This window comes from Heterodontus francisci, chromosome 2 (assembly GCF_036365525.1).
Source record: "Heterodontus francisci isolate sHetFra1 chromosome 2, sHetFra1.hap1, whole genome shotgun sequence".
NCBI classification, from domain to species: domain Eukaryota; kingdom Metazoa; phylum Chordata; class Chondrichthyes; order Heterodontiformes; family Heterodontidae; genus Heterodontus; species Heterodontus francisci.
Genome location: NC_090372.1, coordinates 100,207,743 through 100,230,851, shown reverse-complemented (window position 1 = coordinate 100,230,851; position 23,109 = coordinate 100,207,743).

Below are 23,109 nucleotides of genomic sequence, written 5' to 3'. Positions count from 1 at the left end.
GCTAAATAACCCGTTTCGATGCTTTAATTTCCATATAGTGTCCTTGAGCACTAAGCAGTCAGCTACACGTATCAGCCTGGAACATGGAGAAAAATACAATATTTATATTTAAAAACCGCACAATAAAATTTTTCAGAAGAAAAGTAAAATTTATACTTTTCTGCCAGACATTAATCTTGTCACTTTTCAAGCAGTCAACAGGGGGCAGTGTTGCACTATAAATCAGATCAAGGAAATGTAAGAAGCTTCTTCGTTCTGCTTAAAGTCTTTCACTCCCTTTGGGGAAGAGGCTGTTGATGTATTTGTGCCATTAAGAGTTTAAAACAGATCTTCAGATAGCTTTATAGCATGTGGGGCTGGAATGTGCAGACAGTGTACAATTCATTGTGAGTATAAATATTACACGAAAGGTCTGGCTGCACTTTATACTCGAGCACAGTAGCACCAATTACTAACCCCACAAAAATGAAGAAAATCCATAAGGATTTTGACTGATAACCATCTTGACTAAGTTGAATATTAAATTAAATATATCTAATGTTATGACAGCAATAAAATGTTCCTCTGTATAGCATGAATTTAGAATGATGAAGGCTCACACCTGAACCATTAATCTATCATTGACTGAACAACCTGCTGCATATTTCTTGGACATTCACTGGTTATATGCAAGGTCAGGAGTCATGGGAATCCAAAAACTTTAAACTCATAAGTCTCCCTCTTGGTTCATGTTTATAAGGAGCTGAGGTGTTACCAATCTTGGAATTATGAAGGATACACTTGAAAGTTCCTTAAGTTTTAAGCAGTTTGTGGATTTCACCAGGCAAGTAAAGGCCTGTTCTCGAAGGAGAAATCTGCAAGCTCTCAGCTGCTGCAGTGCCGCGGAAAGCCAGTTTCCACTGGTAGATGTGCACTTCAAACACTGTTTATGGAGACACGCGTCAGAGAAAATTCAGGGCCATCTTTTTAAAGGTGTAAATTTGAATTCAAATTAGGAAATATATCTCATGGAGTAAAAGCAAAACTCCCTGATGTGTTAATGGCCCAACTTTTCAGTACCTGTGAGTCTTCTAAACCATGCTGCTTTGATGCAAAGGTCATTAGTATAACAAGAGTGAAGTCAACAACCTGCACTTTGCCAAGTGGGTTTAGACCAGTGTCAAGAAAACATGCTATGTTGAATGAGGATTTTTAATTAATTGGCTGGAAACCCACATTAAACTTTTAAAAAGGAAAGATGGAATCCTACATTTAACTTTTAAAAAGCTGGCAGCCAAGATGGCCACCACAATTTGCATTGAAATATCTCACATTCCAAGACATCGAAGTGGAGACACATGTCTAAAAATCTCCCATCCAGGACAATGGCTTGAGCAGTTGAGTAAATCATCTAAGATCACTCTCATTAGCAGGACATTCAAAGTCATCTGGAGCATTCGTAGTGGAGAGGTACCTCCAGGGAGTAAACATGAACACAATACAACCTGTGAGAGATTTGGGTCTTAGACATTGGACCTCATTAAAGAAAAAAAAGATACTGAGAGAACCATGTGATGTCTCCCCAGTCTGTGTAAACTTGGAGTTTTTTGTTACACACAGTTTACAAGCTGAGGGAACTAGCTCATGCAAGACCCCAGTGGGGAGCTCTCTCTCTCTTTCTCGCTCTCGTTCTCTTTCTCTCTCTCTCTCTCCAGGTAACATTGCAAGTTTTGAACTCTGTCTGCGACTGCAGAACAGCCAAGTCTACCATTGCTACAGGGGAGAAAGCCACCTACATCACTGTCTCCAAGGAAACCCTGAACCAGGTGGATCAGCCCCAAAGTGCACTTTTACTAGCCAGAGACTTGGAACCACGAATTCAGCCAGAAGACAACTGAATTACCAAACCACACGGACTGTATATCATTTTTACTTGTTCTGGACTCTAATCCAAACCAAACTATTTTTCATCACTCTAACCTATTTGCGTGTGTGTGATTCTCATGTATGTGAGTGTGAAAGTTGGAGCATAGTTTATTATTTTACTTAGATCGGGATTTGATTTCAAAGCACAATAAACTAACCTCTTTCTTGTTTAAACTCAAGAAAACCTGCCCGATTGGTTATTTTATGATCATAGCATATAAAGGGTTAAACACTCATTAAATTGGTAAACACATCCTCTGTTTCAAAAGGAATAAACCCTGTTGCAGTCAAACAAGGAGAGGGACAAGAGGGGAGCCGTTTGACCCCTCCTCACCTGATCATAACACCAGCCTGAGGGAGTGGTCTTCCACAGCTTAAGTGGTTGCACCAGTTGCAGAAATATTGAAAAACAAATTTCAAAACAGTAATGCTTGGGAACTGTTTAAATTTTGAGTGATATTTTTCTATTTTTTTTCCAAGAGTTCACAATGTTCTGATGAAAGGTCGTCAACCTGAAACGCTAACTCTGTTTGTCTCTCCACAAATGCTGCCAGACCTGCTGAGCATTTCCAGCATCCACAGTATTTTGCTTTTGTGAAAGAGTCAACAATTCTATTTAATAATGCATTTGTAGATTTTAATACTGTCAAACAAAATGGTGGTTGTGCATAAATTTCCTGCTGGTAGCATGGACTCAGAAAATGGCCCTTCAATTCATTAGTGGGAACAGGCCAATCAGAATGCATCAATAATGATGCTCCTTTTAGACTTCTCAATAAACTAACAAGTCAATTAACTGCTAGAAATAACAAAGAGTTTGTGCACACTATCTGCACAATGAAAAGGCAAAGTGTGCATTTTCTATTGCCTTTCACGACCTCAGGATGTTCCAAAGTGCTTCAAAGTCAATTAAGTACTTTTTGAAATGTAATCACTGTTGTAATGTGGGAAACATTGCAGCAAATTTGCACACAGCAAAGTCCCACAAACATGTAATGCTGACCAGGTCATCAGTTTTTACTGATGCTGGCTGAGGCCTAAATATTAGCCAGGACACTGAAGGGAATACCCTGCTCTTCTTTGGAATAGTGCTACTGTAATGGAGCCCTTGGGCTGAATTTTATGGGCCCCCTGGCGATGGGCTAGCAGGCCGGGTGGGGGGGGTGGGGGCATAGAATTGTGACAGGAGGCAGGGGGCAGAGGGCAGAGGGCCCATCGTCATCCCATTGCACAGCAAATTTTGTCGGGAGAGGGATAGGCCGAAGACTACCTTCCCTCCCAGAAGGCCCTTTCAAAGCCACTTAAGGGCCTCTTCCCCACCCCCCCCCACCAACTGCTGGTATTAAGCCTGAAGTGGTTTGGGGAGCGGTGCCTCCACCACGCGGGGAGGTTGCTCAGTAAAATGAGGAGACCTCCCTGCTGGCTTGGAGGGACCCTCCACCGTGGGCATTCTGTGACCTACAGAGGGCCCCCATCAGCAAACAATCCATCTCCCTGGACTTCCCACCCCCTATATTGAATGCCCATCCCCCCCCCACAAATTGCCAGGGCTAGTCAGGCAGACCCCGGCGACCCCGCCTCACTAACCTGTTGTCCCGTTTGCCAGCGCTGGGACTGGGTCCAAGGCCTAGTGCAATATCGACAGTGGCCACCCCTCCCAGTGGCGCTGCCAATACTACTGAGCTGCCAACCCTTTGATTGGCCGGCAGCTCTTGGAGGCGGTATCCCCATTTTTAAAAGGGGCGGGGATCCCGGTGCCAAACTGTTAATTGGCCTGGCGCCATAGAATCACACTGGGGGGGCTCCAATTGGCCAAGGTGGGATTCCCCCTGTGTTTTGGGCCCAGCACCAGGAACCCCACCAGCACCACAAAATTCAGCACTTCGTGTGCAGACTGCGTTCTGTGCAGCTGACTTGTTGGGTGCTATGATTTTTGGATTTAAAGCATTTTTTTTTAAAAACAGACCCTGATTTGAAATTGAGACCATAAGCCTCAATGTTCTGGGAGGTCAGACCTAGATTAAACAAACAAACAGTTTTTTCAACCAGAGACATGTGACTGGAGTTCAGGTTTCAGGTTTTAGAAAAGCTCGGCAGTGGAAGGAAGAAAAACCAGCCACTTTTTGTTTAAAGAGACAAGCTGAGAGCTGTAGAATTTTGTGCTTTCAGAGAAGCTGCTTGGAATTGAAACAGATTACATAACAGCAGACTGGAATAGTTGTTTTGACTGCAGGCAGAGGAGCCTGGACTGAGGGCTGACCATTGGTGAATGACTTACAGCAGTTATCTTTGCCGACTTAAGAGGTTATCAGTGGAACCCTGCCATCAAGATGGCTATGGGTGAGGCCAATGTTGTTCAAGAGTTGACAAGATCCAAATGTTAAAGAGAAGATTGCATCGCTCACTATTGACAGGACCTCATTTCTTTGGTATCTGCATCCTGAAGGACAGGACTTGGAAAACTACCTGAGGATATTCATGATTTTGTTGTACTGAGAGACTGTTTGGCACCATCTTGCTGATAAGCTTGTTCAGAGGATTAGAAAGGACTTTCTCTGTTATATCTGCTAATTAATGTGTAACCTTTAAGATATGCAGACATTGATCGTAATTTAACTATTAGTTCATGTTTAATTTATGTTGGTTTTGATTTGAGTGTTAAAGTAAAATATATAACAGTGAAATCATTTGTTTTTTGTTTCCTAAATTGGGGGTCAAAAAATTCAATTCTTTAGGTTTGTTGGCAGTCTCCATGGGGATCATAACAGTTACATCATCTTTTATGTGCACCGGAGGTGACAGATGGCTTCAGTTTAATATCTCACCTGCAAGAAAGCACTTCCAGCTGTGTGGCACTCCTCAGTACTGCAGTGAAATGTTCAGAATAGATTTTCTTTTTAAGTCTCTGGATTAAGACTTGAACCTGCAACCTTCTGACTCTGAGGCAAGAGTGCGACCATTTATCAATGGCTATAATTAATATGCTAGAAGAGGCTCTGCTTCTAATAAGAATTCTGATTGCTCAGCCAGAAGGCTCATCTAATAGTCTCTCTTTTTCTTCTCTTTGCGGGCAATTTCAACTCTGAAAAATGGCCGGGATGTGAAAATTTTAAAAATCTGCAGCCCAAACCCGACCCATCTCCAACCTGCCCACTTCTGGTTTTAAACGGAGGTGAGACTAGCAGCAGGCAATCAATTAATTCCCAGGAGGTGAGTTAGCATTTTAAATCTTATAAACGAGGCTGCATGACTCAGATTTTATCTGTCTTCCAGGCTTAACCCTGCCAACAGCTAAAGGGAGACGAGGACTGCTGTCTGAAAGAGGCAAGTACTTTTCCAGCTCTGCCTGTTGGTCCAGGAGCAGCTGGAATGCTTCCACCCAGCCCCCAAAGCTTATCTGTATGTATCCCCCAGGATTGGAGCCCCCACCTTCCCACAAATGATTGACAACCACCTCCTGCTCAAGAATCACGAACCTCCGCTCGCCAGGATTGTAGCAGCCACACCCCCCCACCCCCCCTCCCGCCCCCACCATATCTGACACTATCAGTAGGTCACTAGCCCAGCAACAGGCTCCCTACCAGCTCCTAGACTGCAGCCTCCACCGGAGCATTCCCCTCCCATCAGGGAGCCAAGCCTATCAATCAGGCTAACTTCTGGGTGTTGAACCTGCTGGAAAAAAGAAACAAGCTGAAACTCCACTGTATGTGGGGACACCCAGAAACCCATGCTTTCCCAACCACAAGTCCGCTACCCCCAACTACAGAAAGTCTGCCCAGTCCAGATCAGGGCCCTTATACCTCTGATTTTGCAACATGATTCCAGGCCTGACCGGAATAAATTATGAAGGAATGCTTAAGCAATTAAATTAATTTTTGCAGGAGGAAAGACTGATGGAAGTCACGATATAGATTTTTTAACATAATGGACTTAATCTACAGATGCCAGCATCTTTATTTCAGACCAATCCATTGTTCTGCTGTCCACTTTAACACAATATTCCATCATGGAGTGCTTAGCAGAGTAATAACTCACAACTGTCAGAAGTAAAATGGGCTGCCTGATTGCATTTTCCAGGGTCAACAGAATTTTAATAAAACCACGCAGTAGTACGACCTCTGATTGGGGATACGTGACTTGAGGGGGCAAGAGACTAGGAACTCTGAGTTTTAAAGGTCTGCAGCAGCATAAAGTGGCCACATTAGGGAAATGTGTTTTAGAATTAAAGATTGGGGTAAAAATTTGCGCAGGCCATATTTGGGCCCAGATTCAGAGCTGTGAGACAATGCACATCCAAACCGAGAGAACGGAGGATCGATGATAATTAGTGCTCAAGCCTCATCCACATATTTGTTTTTGAGTTAATTTTGTTCACACAATGCTGTGAAGTAGGGAATTACAGAATCTGACACAGTATTGATGAACGAATGGTAATATACATCCAGGTTAGCACAAAGAACAAAGAACAATACAGCACATGAACAGGCCATTCGGCCCTCCAAGCCTGCGCCGATCTTGATGCCTGCCCAAACTAAAACCTTCTGCACTCCTGGGGACCGTACCCCTCTATTCCCATCCTATTCATGTATTTATTCATGTTAGGATGATGTGTGACTTGGAAACATATTGCTACTTGCTACATTTTGCAGGTCCAACAGTACCCAAATGCAATTCTAACAATGTATTCTTTAGGGAGAGTTCTTCTTCTTCTTTGGCCTCCTTGTCTCGAGAGACAATGGGTAAGTGCCTGGAGGTGGTCAGTGGTTTGTGGAGCAGTGCCTGGAGTGGCTATAAAGGCCAATTCTAGAGTGACAGACTCTTCCACAGGTGCTACAGATAAAATTGCAGCAGGTTGTCAGGGCTGTTACACAGTTGGCTCTCTCCTTGCGCTTGTCTTTTTTCCTGCCAACTGCTAAGTCTCATCAACTCGCCATGCTTTTGCCCTGCCTTTATGGTTTCCTGCCAGCTCTGGCGAATGCTGGCAACTGACTTCCACGACTTGTGATCAATGTCACAGGACTTCATGTCGCGTTTGCAGACGTCTTTAAAGCGGAGCCATGGACGGCCGGTGGGTCTGGTACCAGTGACAAGCTCACTGTACAATGTGTCCTTGGGGATCCTGCCATCTTCCATGCGGCTCACATGGCCAAGCCATCTCAAGCGCCGCTGGCTCAGTAGGGTGTATATGCTGGGGATGTTGGCCACCTCGAGGACTTCTGTGTTGGAGATATGGTCCTGCCACCTGATGCCAAGGATTCTCCGGAGGCAGCGAAGAGGGAATGAATTGAGACGTCGCTCTTGGCTGACATACGTTGTCCAGGCCTCGCTGCCGTAGAGCAAGGCACTGAGGACACAGGCTTGATACACTTGGACTTTTGTGTTCTGTGTCAGTGCGCCATTTTCCCACACTGTCTTGGCCAGTCTGGCCATAACAGAGGAAGCCATTCCCATGCGCTTGTTTAATTCTGCATCGAGAGACAGGTTACTGGTGATAGTTGAGCCTAGGTAGGTGAATTCTTGAACCACTTCCAGAGTGTGGTCGCCGATATTGATAGATGGGGCATTTCTGACGTCCTATCCCATGATGTTCGTTTTCTTGAGGCTGATGGTTCAGCCAAATTCATTGTAGGCAGCCGCAAACCTGTCAATGAGTCTCTGCAGACACTCTTCTGTGTGAGATGTTAATGCAGCATTGTCAGCAAAGAGGAGTTCCCTGATCAGGACTTTTCGTACTTTGGTCTTCGCTTTTAGACGGGCAAGGTTGAACAACCTGCCACCTGATCTTGTGTGGAGGAAAATTCCTTCTTCTGGAGGACTTGAATGCATGTGAGAGCAGCAGGGAGAAGAAGATCCCAAACAGTGTAGGTGCGAGAACACAGCCTTGTTTCACGCCACTCAGGATAGGAAAGGGGTCTGATGAGGCACCGCTTTGCTGAATTGTGCCTTTCATATTGTCATGGAATGAGATGATGATACTTAGTAGCTTTGGTGGGCATCCAATCTTTTCTAGTAGTCTGAAGAGACCACTTCTGCTGACGAGGTCAAAGGCTTTGGTGAGATCAATGAAAGCAACGTAGAGAGGCATCTGTTGTTCACGACATTTCTCCTGTAGCTGGCGAAGGGAGAACAGCATGTCAATGGTGGATCTCTCTGCTCGAAAGCCACACTGTGCCTCAGGATAGACACGCTCAGCCAGCTTCTGGAGCCTGTTTAAAGCGACACGAACGAAGACCTTCCCCACTATGCTGAGCAGGGAGATTCCACGGTTGTTATTGCAGTCACCACCGTCATCCTTGTTCTTATAGAGGGTGATGATATTGACATCGCGCATGTCCTGTGATACTGCTCCCTCATCTCAGCACAGGCAAAGCAGTTCGTGCAGAGCTAAAAGTATAGCAGGCTTGGCACTCTTGATGATTTCAGGGGCAATGCCGTCCTTCCCAGGGGCTTTTCCGCTGGCTAGAGAATCAATGGCATCACTGAGTTCCAATTTTGTTGGCTGTACGTCCAGCTCATCCATGGCTGGCAGAGACAGGGTTGCATTGAGGGCAGTCTCATTGACAACATTTTCCCTGGAGTACAGTTCTAGGTAGTGTTCCACCCAGCGGTCCAGTTGTTTGCGTTGGTCAGTGATTGTGTCCCCTGATTTAGATTTGAGGGGGGCAATCTTCTTGATGGTTGGCCCAAAAGCTCTCTTAATGCCATCATACATCCCTCTGATATTTCCTGTGTCAGAGGCCAGTTGGATATGACTGCATAGGTGTTGCCAGTAGTCATTTGCGCAGCGCCTGGCTGTTCTTTGTGCAGTGCTTCCGGCTGCTTTAAGTGCTACGGATGTTACCTCGCTGGGGGCTTTCTTGTAGTTCAGCAGTGCAATGCGCTTAGCGGCTATGACAGGTTCCAGCTCTTCAATGTGAGATTGAAACCAGTCTGCATTCCGCTTCACACAATTGCCATAGGTGGTCATTGCTGAGTCATAGATGGTGTCTCTGATGTGGGCCCACTTGGTCCCTGCATCCCTGTGGGAGTGTTTTGGAGGGCTTTTTCAAGTGAATTTAGAAACTTGCGTAACAGCTGTGGATGAGAAACTCTGCTTGTGTTGTTGCGCAGGCGGCCCTTCTGCTTGGAGTGATGCAGCTTCTTTGGTTTTGAGGCTAACCTTGCTGCACACCAGGGAGTGGTCGGTGTCGCAGTCCGCACTGTGGAAGCTGCGTGTGATTTGAACACTGTTTAAAGAGGCTCGCCTTGTAATGATGAGGTCCAGCTGGTGCCAACGACGTGATCTTGGGTGCCTCCAAGAAACCTGGTGACAGGGTTTAGTGTGAAAGAATGAGTTGGTGATGCAGAGGTTATGATAGGAACACAACTCAAGGAGTCTCTGTCCGTTCTCATTCATCCTTCCAATGCCAAAGCGCCCAAGGCAGGAGGGCCATGAGTCATGGTCGGTCCCAAGCCTGGCATTAAATTCCCCCAGCAGGAATAGGTGTTCAGTGTTGGGGATGCTACTAATGATGTTATGGAGTTCCTCATGGAACTGGTCTTTAGCTTCAGGTGGGGAGCAGAGTGTTGGAGCATAGTCCAGAGGCAGTGAACAGTCGGATGGACAGTATGCGTTCCGAGCCATTTGAGGGTGGCTTTATCATGCTGAGCAAAGAGTTTCTGATGGCGAAGCCCACTCCATGCTGTCTTGGTTCTTCAGGATCCCTACCCTGCCAGAAGGAGGTGTAGTCTTGCTCTCTTCGAGATCCGCTCACAGGGAGGCGTGTCTCCTGAAGTGCTGCAATGTCCACATTGAGTCTACTGAGCTCGTTGTTGATGATGGCGGTCTTCCAAGAATCGTTGGTTTGTGTAAGGTCTTCCGACAGGCCAGGACACATAGTTCTGACGTTCCAGCTTGCAAAACGAAGGGCTGGTACCTTCTTTCCTTTTTATTTCCTTTATAGTACCGTCTATAATTAGGTGAGAAATGCTCAGGTATCCCCCCCTCAGCCCCCCCCAACCCTGCCTACACCCTACCAACCACCCCACACTCCCACACCCCAGCCATGCCCCACCCACAATCCCACCTCCTCCCCCCACCACCCCTCCCCCACCCACCCTAAAATCACCATTCCAACCTACATCTTGTCACCTCTCTGAAGAGAACACTTTGGAGCTCCCAGCCAGGGAGGCACAAGAGGAGGTTGGAGGGAGGAATGCCTCAAGGAAGCTGTCAATTACCGTCAACAGGACATTCTGCTGGTCTCATTTCACAATTTTGCACCTGCTCAATTTTCTACCGTCATTTTAGCATCTGGCAAAAGCTTCCACTCATTATTGGGTGGGTGAGTATAAATAAAGCAGTGATGCGTTGATGGCTGTAAAATTCGCTTCTGTAATTCAGGTCGTCTTGGTACTACAGGCATTTGTTCCGTAGCAAAATGCAGTCCAGGCCGCTTCTGCCCACTTCCAACATGCATCGCACCAAGTACCATTTGGTGAGTGCATTAATGCGGGTATTGTGAGAGTGCGCAGGATATGCAGAGTAGGCAGATCATGACGGCAGCCAATGTCTGACGCTGATTTGACACTAGCACTGCCGTTTTGGACCTCACCGCTGCAGTTTACGCCCTCTCTTAAACACACAGAGCTGAGCACGTGTTCAGCAGTTAAAAAGAACTTCCCGCCAGCCTTATTTAAAGGGATCATCAACAACTTGCAAGATAGTTGCTGATTCCTTTCTACTGGCTCTGTTTGAGTTTGTGGAAGTACTGGGCGTTTGGAGGAGTTGATACCTTTTGGTAAAATTTGCAGGGAGTGGTGCTGCATGTGGAGAAGATCTTGGTTGTAACTGCAAGGGCTCTGAGCACATCACTTGCTCTCAGTTATGGACACTAAAGAAGCAGTCCCCCTTGGGCTGCAGCATGAAAGGGAGATGGCGCAGAGGTAGCAAAGAAGACAAGGTGCTCGCAGACAGAGGAGAAGGAGGAGAAGGGCTCTCAGCAGAAGGCCTTACGCACCTAAGGTTTTCTTGGAGCACCTTTCCTACCTCTACCTTTGCACTGTGCTCAGTATCTACACTTCACAGGTGCTCACAGAACCTGTTACATCTTGGAACCAAACCTGCAGTCTCAGAGCAGGGGAAGGACAGCACTGCCAGTGGCCATGAAGGTGATTGTGGCCCTCAAATTCTTCTAACCAGATCCATCCAGACTTGAACAGGTGAAATGGCCATCAATTCATAGTCAGTTGTAAATTGTGGCATCAGAAGGTGATGGAGGCTCTGTATGCCAGATCAGCAGACATCATTGTCTTTTCTCTGAAGAGGGAAAAGTAGGAGGAGCACACACAAGGCTTTGCCAGGATGGCAGGCTTTCCCATGGTGCAGGGTTCCATCGACTGCACAAATGTGGCTTTGCATGAGGTGCATCTCAATGCTGAGATGTACTGAAACTACAAAGGTTACCATTCATTCAAAGTGCAATAGTGTGGGCTGGTTTGCTGACAAGGAACAGCAAATGCATCGGGTGTCATGGCAGTGGTGGGAGCACGAGACATCCTGAGAAAGGAGAGCAGGTTTGTGCTCCACCGTGCCACTGCCATTCCCCCGGAAGGGTTGGGGATTGGGAGAAAAGGATGCCTCAGCAATCCAAACAATGTGTTGGAGCAGAGATTTCTGGGCTGCTGTGAGACTCTGAAAGCCCCTTTGAATGGCAACAAGCTGAGATTTCATGACCTCAGTCTGACCTTCAGCTGTAGCATTCAGACGTAGCTTCTGCTTGTGCTGCAATAGAAGCTGAGACATCATCTATCAGACACTGCATTAAGGTCATGTCCACAAATTTTCTCATGGAATTGGCCATGAAAGGATGGGCTCCGAGTTCTTTTGCCAAGTTGGAGCCAGACCCTCCCATCTCCTTGACAGTGACGACAGGCATTCTGGCAGGCCTGCCAATGCACCAAGCATTTCTGTGCACATGCCTAACAGACTTTCCTTGTAGGCCACCCCATTAAAGTCTTCATCTGAGCCCTTGGCAGCAGAACCAGTGTGCGACCTCACACTCTGGCGAGCCGACACCCGTGCTAACCTTTCCCTGGCTGTAGCCCAATTGTGCTTGGTCCCTCACTATGAGCAGATACTGCCTCTATGTTACCCTCTAAAGATCACGCAATGCCAGTATCTGTGCTGGTGGCTGAGAATGTCAGATTGAGTAATAGTATTTCTTCCTCCTCAGTCTCTTCCTCATCTAGGCCTTCAGCCTCCCACACCACTGCCTGGCCAAGTTGCAGTCCTTGGGTATCTGAAAGGGGAAAGGCACAAAGGTAGGGTTGGAGTGATGGTCATGGGGGTAAAGTAAGAGGTGCATGGTTACACCATCGGCAGATGGTAAAACATAACAGATTGCAGGATGAGGGTGAAGTGGGATTTGAGAACTTTGATTAGGCAGGAATGTACCATCATCCTCGATGGTTTCAGCCCCACCACTGGCCACTGCCTCAGTGATGGCCACCCCAATGATGGCCAGCACCATCTCCTCAATGAGGGTGAGCTCATGCAGCCATACCTGTCCCTGCCGGTTAGCTACTGCTGCTGCCTATTATGAGCTACTTTGACCTGCAAACACGAGGGAAGTGTGTCAGTCAGTGTTGTCCAAGAACCTTGGGCACGCTCTCTGGTCTGTTGTGCAATTTCGCATATTAATATAGTTGCCAATATTCTCACCCCAACTACAACTAATAGGAGTGTACCATCATCTGTAGTTTGAATGTGCTCCTGTATGTACATTTAAGGAACAGTGACGATAGCATCATAAGGTTTAGGTTAACTATGGAAAAGAATGAGGAGCAATCCAGAGTAAAGATAATTAATTGGGGCAGGACTAACTTCAAGTGCTTTACATCTGTCTTCACCAAGGAAGAAGAAACTGCCCAAGTCATGGTGAAAGAGAAGGTAGTTGAGACACTGGATGGGCTAAAAATTGATAGGCTGTCTGTACTTAAAGTTGATAAGTCACCAGGACCGGTCGGATGAGATGCATCTAGGGATACTGGGGGAAGTAAGGCTGGACATTGTGGAGACACTGGCCATAATCTTCCAATCCTTCTTAGATACAGGGGTGGTTCCAGAGGACAGGAAAACTGCAAATGTTACAACCTTGTCCAAAAAAGAAAAAGCAGCTACAGTGCTAATCAGTTAAATCTCGGTGGTGAGAAACCTTCTAGAAACAATAATTTGGGACAAACTTAATAGTCACTTGGATAAATGTGGATTACTTAAGTAAAGTCAGCATGGCTTTGTTAAGGGCAAATCGTGTTTAACTAACTTGCTTGAGATTTCTGATGAGCTAACAGGAGAGGAGGAGCGGGTTGATAAGGGTAATGTGATTGATGTGGTGTACATGGACTTCCAAAAGGCCTCACTCCTCCTTTTACTAGCTTTTTACTATTTATATGCTTATAGTGGACTTTTAGATTCACTTTTATGTTAGCCTGCAAGTCTCTTCTCATACTCTCTCTTTGCTTCTCTGATTTGTTTATTCACTTCCCCTCTGACATTTATATTCAGCCTGGCTCTCAATTGTATTATCCATCTGTCATCTGTGGAGGCAGAGACTCTCAATTCTTTTAAAAGGTACCTGGACGTGCACCTAAGGTGCTGTAACCTGCGGCATTATGGACCAGGTGCTGGAAGGTGGGATTAGTTTGGGTGGATAGCTTATTCGGCTGGCACAGACATGATGGGCTGAATGGCCTCCTTCTGTGCTGTATTTTGTTCTATGTTCTTTGTTCTATATGCACTGTTTTTCTGCACCATCTTACTCTCTATCTCTTTCGTTATCCAGGAAGATCCAGATCTGTTTGCCTTACCTTTACCCCTTGTGGGAATGCATCTTGACTGTACCCAAACTATCTCCTCTTTAAAAGCAGTCATTGTTCAATTTATTATCTTTACTCTGGATTGCTCCTTGTCCTTTTCCATAGCTAACATAAACCTTATGATGCTATGGTCACTGTCTCCTAAATGTTCCACCACTGACACTTGATTCACTTGACCCATCTTATTCCCCAGAAGCAGATCCAGCAATGCCTCCTCCCTCATTTGACTGGAAACATACTGATGTAGAAAATTCTCCTGAACCCTATAAACTCTTGCCCTCTCCGCCTTTTACACTATTACCATTCCAGTCTATATTAGGATAATTAAAGTCCTCCATTATAACTATATAAGTCTTGTACCACTCTGTAATTTCTTATAAATTTGTTCTTCTATATCCTTCCCACTAGTTGGTGGCCTATAGAATACATCCAGCAATGCAATGGTATCTCTATTGTTTCTTAGCTGTAACCAAATTGATTCTGTCCTCTGGGACATCCTCTCTCTCCAGCACTATATTGTTTATCTTAATCAATAGTGCATCCCCTCTTCCTTTCCTTCCTTCCCTATCTTTCCTGAACACCATGTATCCTCACTGAATATGGGCGAGGTGCAGAGGATTGGAGGTCTGTGAATATTATGCCATTGTTTAAAAAGGGTGCGAGGGAAAGGCCAAATAATTATATGCCACTCAGTCTGACCTCGTTGGTAGGCAAATTGTTAGAATCAGTCCTGAGGGACAGGATAAACTGCCGCTTAGAATGGCACAGATTAATCAGAGACAGTCAGCATGGATTTGTTAGGGGAAGGTCGTGTCTTATTAACTTGATAGAGTATTTTGAGCAAGTAACAAGGAGGATTGATGAGGGTAGAGCAGTGGATGTAGTCTACACGGATTTTAGTAAGGCATTTGACAAGGTCCCACATGGCAGACTGGTCAGAAAAATGAAAGCCCATAGGATACAGGGGAATGTGGCAGGATGGATCCAGAAATGGCTCAGTGACAGGAAACAAAGGGTAGTAGTCGACGGATGTTTTTGCGAATGGAAAGTGGTTTCCAGTGGCGTTCCACAGGGCTCAGTGCTGGGAACCTTTCTGTTTGTGGTATATATTAATGATCTGGACTGAAATGCGGGAGGCATGATTGGGAAATTTGCTGATGATACAAAAATTGGCCATGTAGTTGATAGTGAAGAAGATAGCTGTAGACTCCAAAATGATATCAATGGTTTGGTTGAGTGGGTGGAAAAATGGCAAATGGAATTCAATCCAGAGAGGCGTGACGTTATGCATTTGGGGAGGGCAAACAAAGCGAGGGAATACACAATAAACGGGAGGATATTGAGAGGGGATAGAAGGAGTGAGAGACCTTGGAGTGCATGTCCACAGGTCTTTGAAGGTGGCAAGACAGGTAGATAGAGTGGTAAAGAAGGCATATGAAATGCTTTCCTTTATTGGCCGAGGTATAGAATACAAAAGCAAAGATGTAATGCTAGAACTGTATAAAATGCTGGTTAGGCCACAGCTGAAGTATTGCGTACGGTTCTGGTCACCACATTACAGGAAGGACATAATTGCTCTGGTGAGAGTACAGAGGAGATTTACAAGAATGTTGCCAGGGCTTGAAAGTAGCAGCTATTAGGAAAGATTGGATCAAGTGGGATTGTTTTCCTTGGAACAGAGGAGGCTGAGGGGTGACTTAATTGAGGTGTACAAAATTATGAGAGGCCAAGATAGAGTAGACTGGAAGGACCTGTTTCCCCTGGTGGAGAGGTCAATTACCAGGGGGCACAGATTTAAGGTTATTGGTAGAAGGATTAGAGGTGACATGAGGAAAACCTGTTTCACCCAGAGGGTGGTGGGTGTCTGGAATTCACTGCCAGGAATGGTGGTGGAGGCAGAAACCCTCAACTCATTTAAAAGGTACCGTGACATGTACCTGAAGTGCTGTAACCTGCAAGGCTACGGATCAGCTGCTGGAAGGTAGGATTCGATTGGGCAGTTAGATTTTTCAGCCGGCGCAAACACGACAGGCTGAATGGCCTCCTTCTGTGCCGTAACTTCTCTATGGTTCTATGGTATCCAGGAATATTTAGTATCCAGGCCTGCCCTTTTTTGAGCCAGGTCTCCATTTTTGCCATGACATCATATTTCCACATGCTATCTGCGCTTGCAGCTTACCAATCTTATTTACCACAATCCGTGCATTCATGTACATGAACAGTAAACCTAATTTTGACCTTATTACATGCCCTCTTACACTGACCCCCACCTAATGCCTTACTATTTCCTACTCTAGTGCTACCTATGCCTCTCAATTCTCTGTGCACCTTGGTTTTTCACTCTAACATTAACTCCTGTTTCCCAGATCCCTGCCAAATTAGTTTAAACCATCCCCAACAGCACTGGCAAATCACCCTGCAAGGACATTGGTCCCAGCTCTGTTCAGGTGCAACCTGTGCATGTCCCAACACCCGCAAAACCGATCCCAATGTCCAAGGAATCTGAAGCCCTTCCTCCTGTACCATCTTTCCAGCCATGCGTTCATCTGCTGTATCCTCCTATTCCTATAGTCACTTGCACATGGTCTTGGGAGTAATCCAAAGGTTACTACCTTTGAGGTCCTGCTTGTTAGTTTCTTTCCTTGTTCCCTAAACTTTGCCTGCAAGACCTCATCCCTCTTTCTACCTGTGTTGTTGATATGAATATCAATCACGACTGCTGACTGCTCACCCGCCCCTCTCAGAGTGGTCTGCAGCCGCTCCGTGACACCTTGACCCTATCAGAAAAGCAACATACCGACCTGGATTCACATCTGCAGCTGTAGAAACACCTGTCAGTTACCTTAACGATAGAATTCCCTATCAATATTGCTTTTCCAATCTTCCTCCTGCCCCCCTGTACAACTGAGCCAGCCATGGTGCTGTGGACTAGACACTGGCTGCACACCCCAGAGGAACCATCATTCTCACGAGTATTCAGAATGGAATACTGGTTGGAGCATGAGATGCACTCAGGGGACTCTTGCACTACCTGCCTGGTTCTTCTTGACTGCCTGGTGGTCACCCATTCCCTCCCTTCCGGCATATCCTTAAGTTACAGGGTCACCACATCTATAAATGAGCTATCCACGAAACTCTCAGCCTCACAGATGCACCACAGTTACGCCAGTTGCTGCTCAAACTCCGAAACCTGGAGCTCAAGCAGATGCAGCTGACGACACTTTCTGCACATGTGGTTGTCCAATAGACAAGACGAGTCCTGGAGTTCCCACATGGAGCAGGATGGGCACTCCATGGGTCTGAGCTGCCCTGCCATGCCTCTATTTAATAGACTATTAAACTTACTACTTAAAAAAAGACTCACCAGCTACTCACCAATCAGCTGCTTTTCTTTTGCTGACGTCACCTTATATTATAGGGAGGTTGACAGAAATGTTTTTACTTATCTATTACCTAAAAACCTTGGATTTTCATTTGCTGAAAAGTCAGACTTCTGTTTTACTATCCCCTATTATTTAATTTCTAACTGTATCCCCTAGATATGACTGAGTAATTGAGCACTGATTTTAAATAGATAATAAAATCTGCTTTAGTTTTTAGTTTTTATACCAAAGAATCAATCAAGTTTTATTTTATATTTGACTGAATCAGATTAAATTAAAAGCTTACCCATATACTCACCCCAGCCTGCTTTCTGTTTCTCTGCTCTCTCTGATGTGTGTGATGTCACTCTGATGTTGCTTTTCAATTTTTTTCCTGCATTTGATTTGGCTCCGAATCTCCTCTCTGTTCCCATTCCTTTATATCCGGCCTCCGATCTCCTGCCGCTTTCCAAATCTCCCCTCTGCTCGTGGAAGCCAAAAACCATCATCAGGAGCAAAGTATTAGCATGAGGAGCAACAGTAAGACCCTAAGGAAGAAGCAAATGACAAACTACTGCTAGGTACTGGAGGCACTTGCACCAATCTGATATAGATGACCTTCAATTGACTCCACATCTGGCTACTGATATGAACCAGCCTGTTTGCAACTTTCACCTTCCCATCACAAAAAAAACATTATTTATGGACCTTTGTCTGAACACAACTCGCACAGCAACCAATCATTCTATCTCATCAATCACTTCCACATCTTGCCAAAAACAATGTCTGCAGTATTGAACATAATTTTATTTACAATGTGTGTGCTATCTTCTATATCCAACATGCATGCACAGTCATGTGATGCCTACTGCTTTAAGCCTAATCCAGTGCTTCTTCTGGGTGCTGCTTCAGAGGCAGAAATATGCAAAGTAGTTCTCTGTTGAATCTCAGGGGGGTCTCAAATGATTCTTGGTTCTCGGTTTTGCAATTACCTACTGCAGACACCTTTTGTGTTGCTGCATAGGCAGTCTGGCCCTCTCCCCTTTCTGCCATGTGTAGATCTATTTGAGGGACGATAGCTGAAGGGTACCATATAATAGAGACAGCGACATCAGATTCAGCTCAGAAGCAATGCGTCCTGAGCCTCTGGTCATCTGGCCCATCATGCCTGCAGCAGCTCTTTGAAAGAGCTATCTAAAAAGCTGCATAATAAGTGTAATATGGATGACTGTCCAGCTTCAGAATTATTAGTGAAGTTAGTGAAGTCTTGCAGGTTTTATTTTGTGCCTGAAGCCAGAACACAAGTTAAAACATTTGTAAAAAAAAGTGTGACCCTCACTACTGCTTATTTAAATAAACTTGTAATGTACTTCTTGTGTAAGCCTCGGTTTGATAGATGGTTTATTTTTCTGCTTTCCCAAGCCTGAAACATCACAAGAGGGCTCATATTATACCAAATAAGCTGAATAAATAGTGTTGCTTCAGTTTACAATCTCACCATTGTGGAAATGAATTAAAACTTGTGTTCATTGTAATTGCTGTTTGCTTCTGCTAAGTTACTTAGGTTCAAATTTTGAACAACCACTTACATCTCCGTGGAATCTCCCTGCTCAGCATAGTGGGGAACGTCTTCCCTCGAGTCGCTTTAAACAGGCTCCAGAAGCTGGCTGAGCGTGTCTACCCTGAGGCACAGTGTGGCCTTCGAGCAGAGAGATCGACCATTGACATGCTGTTCTCCCTTCGTCAGCTACAGGAGAAATGCTGTGAACAACAGATGCCCCTCTACGTTGCTTTCATTGATCTCACCAAAGCCTTTGACCTCGTCAGCAGACATGGTCTCTTCAGACTACTAGAAAAGATCAAAGCTACTAAGTATCATCACCTCATTCCATGACAATATGAAAGGCACAATTCAGCATAGCGGCGCCTCATCAGACCCCTTTCCTATCCTGAGTGGCGTGAAACAGGGCTGTGTTCTCGCACCTACACTGTTTGGGATCTTCTTCTCCCTGCTGCTCTCACATGCGTTCAAGTCTTCAGAAGGAGGAATTTTCCTCCACACAAGATCAGGTGGCAGGTTGTTCAACCTTGCCCGTCTAAGAGCGAAGACCAAAGTACGGAAAGTCCTCATCAGGGAACTCCTCTTTGCTGACGATGCTGCATTAACATCTCACACTGAAGAGTGCCTGCAGAGACTCATCGACAGGATTGCGCCTGCCTGCAATGAATTTGGCCTAACCATCAGCCTCAAGAAAACGAACATCATGGGACAGGACGTCAGAAATGCTCCATCCATCAATATCGGCGACCACGCTCTGGAAGTGGTTCAAGAGTTCACCTACCTAGGCTCAACTATCACCAGTAACCTGTCTCTCGATGCAGAAATAAACAAGCGCATGAGAAAGGCTTCCACTGCTATGTCCAGACTGGCCAAGAGAGTGTGGGAAAATGGCACACTGACATGGAACACAAGTGTATCAAGCCTGCGTCCTCAGTACCTTGCTCTACGGCAGTGAGGCCTGGACAACGTATGTCAGCCAAGAGCGACATCTCAATTCATTCCATCTTCGCTGCCTCCGGAGAATCCTTGGCATCAGGTGGCAGGACCGTATCTCCAACACAGAAGTCCTCGAGGCGGCCAACATCCCCAGCATATACACCCTACTGAGCCAGCGGTGCTTGAGATGGCTTGGCCATGTGAGCCGCATGGAAGATGGCAGGATCCCCAAGGGCACATTGTACAGCGAGCTCGTCACTGGTACCAGACCCACCGGCCGTCCATGGCTCCGCTTTAAAGACGTCTGCAAATGCGACATGAAGTCCTGTGACATTGATCACAAGTCGTGGGAGTCAGTTGCCATTGATCGCCAGAGCTGGCGGGCAGCCATAAAGGCGGGGCTAAAGTGTGGCGAGTCAAAGAGACAGGAAGTTGGCAGGAAAAAAGACAGAAGTGCAAGGAGACAGCCAACTGTATAACAGCCCCAACAACAAATTTTATCTGCAGCGCCTGTGGAAGAGTCTGTCACTCTAGAATTGGCCTTTATAGCCACTCCAGGTGCTGCTCCACAAACCACTGACCACCTCCAGGCACTTACCCATTGTCTCTCAAGACAAGGAGGCCAAAGAGAAGAGAGAGAAAACTTAACATCTACAGGTAAAATTTGACTCCACTTAAGATGCCAACAATTGTTATGATTTGGACGTTCTCCAGCACAAAGGACCATTTCCGCAGGCAAGCGTCTTGCTTCCTATGAATACGATTCAGTGCCTTGCCTGCTGGGGACAAATTGAGGAACCACAGGCAGACTTCCCACAACTTTCATCCTTTAAAATGGACATTCAACATACTTTTTTTTCTGGAAAGTGATTTCCAGAAAACTTTCCTTCCTACATATGACCACGGACCTGATCAGAGATACCAGCAGCAACAGAAGATAAAAGAGAGAGTGGGGGAATAGCACGGACCTGATCACAGTATTTCCAAAACAAAGCAAGGAGTGGCATCACAGGGCAGCAGGCAGGTGACTGGTTGGTGAGTATTAGTATTTTTAAAACTTGGGCAGTGGTTTATACAAGGAGCGGGAAAATATAAAGTACAGTATTAGAATTATAGCCTGACTAGTTAAACTAATTAATAACATTTCAGTTGGGGTAAATTTAACAGTAAGGGAATTAGTATTAACAGTACAGCATAGAGCAAGTCTAGAGGTATTAATTAAAATTAATAGTTTATATAGGTATGAACTAGATTTGAAAAGAGGGAATAGATGTTTTTTCTTAGATTATGGATGGGCAGCTGAGACCTGATGCTTGCAATTCCTCCACCACATGGGAACTTCAGGACACTTCATGTAGGAAGTGTCTCCAGCTGCTTGAGCTCGAGCTCAAGATTTCCAAGCTTGAGGGGCAGCTGGAGTCAGTGCAGTGAACCAGGGAGGATGAGAGTTTCCTGGATCATATGTTCGAGGAGGTGGTCACACCACAGGCAGTAGGAGTTCAGGGTGGACATCTGGAAACGTGGGAAGAAGCAGGAGGTGCAGGAATCTTCAGGGAATGTGCCACTCTCAAACCTGCACTCAGCATTGAAGACTACGAGGTGTGACAGCACCTTGAAGGAGTACAGTCCAGACCATGGCACCAATGTGCATGGGACTGTACAGCAGGAAGTAGCACAGTGTAGCAATGCAGTCATTATAGGAAATTCCATAGTTAGGGGGACTGACAGGTATTTCTGTAACTATCTTTTTGAGTCCTGCATGGTGTGTTGCCTCCCTGGTGCCAGGGCAAAGGACATGAAGGAGATGGTGCAGAATATTCTGCAGGGGGATGGGAGTGAGCAAAAAGTTGAGGTACAGGTTGGTATCAACGACATAGAGAGGGCAGGTATTGAGGTCCTACAATCAGATTTTCAAGAGCTGCTAGAGAGGAAGTTAAAGAGTAGGACCTCGAAGGTAGTAATCTTTGGATTACTCCCAGTGCCACGCACTGGCAAGGCTAGAAATAGGAAAAGGGGGGGGATCAATGTGCAGCTTGAGGCTCGGTGCAGGAGGGAGGGCTTCAGATTCTTGGGGCATTGGGACCAATTCTGGAGCAGGAGGCATCAAGTCAATTGGGAAGGGTTGCACCTCAACAGGACTGGGACCAATGTCCTCACAGGGAGGTTCACTAGTGTGGTTGGGGAGGGTTTAAACTAAATTGGCAGGAGGTTAGGCACCAGAATATAGAAGTAGAAAAGAGGAATACGGTGCATAAAGGAGTGAGAGTGTTGGACAGTACTGGAGAAGGAAGCTTTAAAATGTTGAGGACAGGGCACTTAATATTCAATGATACAAAATGTTTAGAAATGACAGGGGGTTGAATCTTCTTGTCCCATTGCCAGGAGTGGTGGTGGGTGAAAAAAATGGCAGCCAGCACACAGGGGCTGCATGCATACACGCTGCTGCAATCAACCGTATGCATGTGGCGGATCATTAACATATGCATGGCAGTCGCGCCCCCCCAATCATGTGGCGGGGGTGGCATTGGCGACACCATGAACGGCGTCACCTGATACAGGAGCAGGTGCTGGCACCATCTTTAAAAGCTGCCAGCCCTGCATTCACTCTCTCACTGCATTGCAGTGACAATTCTGGCAGCAGCAATGTAGGAGCGTGGAAGACACCGTAAACTCAGCAAGAGGCCCCACTGATCAACATCTGACTAAGGGCGGCCCCACGGTTCAGTGATGCTTCTCTGCTGATTCTCCTCCAGGCTGCAAGGGAAAGGCGGGAGGCCCTTTTCCCCAGTGATGGCCAGAAGAGGTCCTCCCGCCTAAAATGCAAGACTGGACGGAGGTTGCAGAGGAGGTCAGCAGCCGTGGGGTCATCAGACAAGACTGGGTGTAGTGCCATAAGAGGGTCAATGACCTCCTTCGCTCAGCAAAGCTAAGTGGCCCGTTTCTACATTGCTTGGTGTGATCTGGCTGTCTGCACATGGTATGCTACATGGGCTCCACTGCCATTTCAGAGACAGGGGGATCAGGGAGGGTTGATGGCACATGAGTGGCAGCATATGTGAAGCAAGTCTCCCTCACTAGTACATCAGAGCAAGTCAGACCCATGGCAGGGTGAGTCGTTATGCCAGACAAAGCATCCCCCAGATGTTGCTGACGCGCCCATGTTGGTACAATCGTGATGTTGATATTTGGCAATGTTCGCTATCTGCATCCTTGCTTTTTCAGGAGATGAGGGACCATAACAGCAGGGAATCGGCCAGGACAGGAGGCGGTGTGCCCGACATCGGGCCACTGTAGCAGGCTGAAAAGGTGGTGATGGAGCTAGCTGGGAGACAAGGAACACGTGCCATTTCGGACATGGAGCTCGGGGTCCCAGTTGACGAGAGTGATTATTTCCAAACAGAATGATTCAAAATTTCATCTCCTATGCTGTCCTCATTGCAACATATGTACCTTAACACCTAAATGCCTGTTCTTCTCATTGTATCTTTC